We start from the raw sequence: 2,131 nt of genomic DNA on the forward strand, positions 1-2,131 counted from the left end.
GGTGATGGCCGCAGAGAAATGTAAATATTCTTAATGCCATTGAACTGTAAGGCTGTTTTGAACATGTGACTATATAAATTGTGCTGCTATAAATATGAGTATGCAAGTATTGGGGTTACATGATGTCTTTAATTCTTCTGGAAAGATACCTAGAAGGGGAATAGCTGGATCAAGTGGAATTTCTAATTTTAGTTGTTTGAGGAATCTCCCTACTGATTTCTGTAGTGATTGTAATAGTTCACATTCCCACCAACAATGTAGAAGCATCCCTTTTTCCCTGCAGCCTGTCCAGCATTTGTTACGATTTCTTGATGATAGACATTTTTTCTGGAGTAAGATGGAATCTCAGTGTTGTTTTTTGTTGCATTTCTCTAATGGGAAGAGATGGAGGACTTTTTTTTTCCATATGTGTATTGGCCATTTGTATATTATGTGCATCTTACTACTGTTTTATGAAGAAAAGGACTGCAGAGTTTATCACTTGGTTCTGCACTATTTGATTTGTGCAGATCTCTTGGGGGCTGAACCTTTCTTCCAAACCAGCCTTCAAGGAATCTGGGCATGGGATATACCTGTTCTGTGAAGTAGAGTTACCAGGCTGGGTATCAGGTCATGCTGAGTTCATAGACAGGGATCAACACAAGATTGGAAAGGTTATAATGGTGAAAGGAAAACTTTCTGCATTTGTTCATTTGAAGGAAACTATTATTGAGGTTTCACCGAAGATTATCTCAGCCTCTCAGAGACCAGACAAGCCTTCCCTCTCATTGATATCTGAGACATGGTGACTCCAGGCTGGGGGTAATATGGGAGATACCTTCCCCCATCTATCCTCTTTCCCCACCTCCCTGAGAACACTTAACCCTCATTCTGTGTGCTCCTTGCCTCTACGAGGTCTTCCTCCAGGACTTTTGCTTAAATTAGCTGTGTGAGCAAAGTTATGTTGTGATAATAAAGTGATGCTTACATTTCAGAGGTTTAAAACCCCAGAGGTTTATTTTCCACTGTACATGTGTGTCCCAGGTCAACTAGGGGTTCATCTCAGTGCCATCGTCCCTGTGGAATCAAGAACAATGCTACACAGCTACTTTCTAGAACACTGTGGTGACCGTAGGTGCTGCCCATAGCCTTTGACATACATTGCATGGGCTAAAGCGTATCACACAGCCAAGCATGACTTAAATGGGGGAAAAATGACAGTGACCCTGCATGTCCCCAGGTTCTGCATTCATAGATTCAGCCAAACATGGATCAAAAATATTTGGAAAAAAATGTGCCTATGTTGACCATGTAAAAACTCTTTTTTGCTGTCAATATTTCCTGAATAATACAGCCTAACAGTTATTTGTGCAGTGCTTACATTGTATTAGGTACCAGAGGTAATCTAGAGTTGATCTAAAGAATATGGAAGAAAGGATGTGTGCAGGTTATATGCAAGTACCCCAGAATCCTGGGCCCAACTCCACATGGAGTTGACTGAGGCAGGACTGTGTAATCCCTCCACAGAGAGAACACTGTTAGTGATGATGAGTAATACAGTTCACTGCTGCAGCCCAGTCTTGCCCTGCAGAATAAGTTTTGGGTCTGGAGAGGTTACCTCCAATGTTCCCGCCCTCTGCCACACAGAACCCTCTGCCTCCTTGGGGTGAGGCCTCAATGCCCAATTAGGAGACTTTGTTCTGTGTGAAGAGGTCTTAATTACACTCCTGAGAGTTCGTGCTTCTCCTCTCCCATTTGCACACTCCGGGCTGGGTGTGCTCAGATGCTGTGAAGGTCCACCCTGCTCCTGGGAGCAGTCTCATAGTCCTTGATAAGGAGCACATACGGGTTGCCTACAGGGGCTCCTGTGACTCACTGGCTTCCCAGCAGCTAATCAACAGCTGGTGCTGAGTGATTCCCAGACTGTTTTTCCCTTCTGCCCCTACTCAGAACCGGCATCTGCAATCCTGGAGGATGAAAATCCCTATAATTCATGTGCATGCTTAAAAGCAACACCAGTGGGTTTTCTTTTACAATAATGTAAGGTAATCTTTATTTAAGATTGGTCCCTTAGCAACAGATAAAGGAAGACGTGGGAGCGGGCAGTGAGCATGTATCCACACGATTACATAATTTCTGAGATTTACCTGGA

This window comes from Fukomys damarensis, unplaced genomic scaffold, assembly GCF_012274545.1.
Source record: "Fukomys damarensis isolate Sample0158 unplaced genomic scaffold, DMR_v1.0_HiC HiC_scaffold_2, whole genome shotgun sequence".
Taxonomy (NCBI): Eukaryota; Metazoa; Chordata; class Mammalia; order Rodentia; family Bathyergidae; genus Fukomys; species Fukomys damarensis.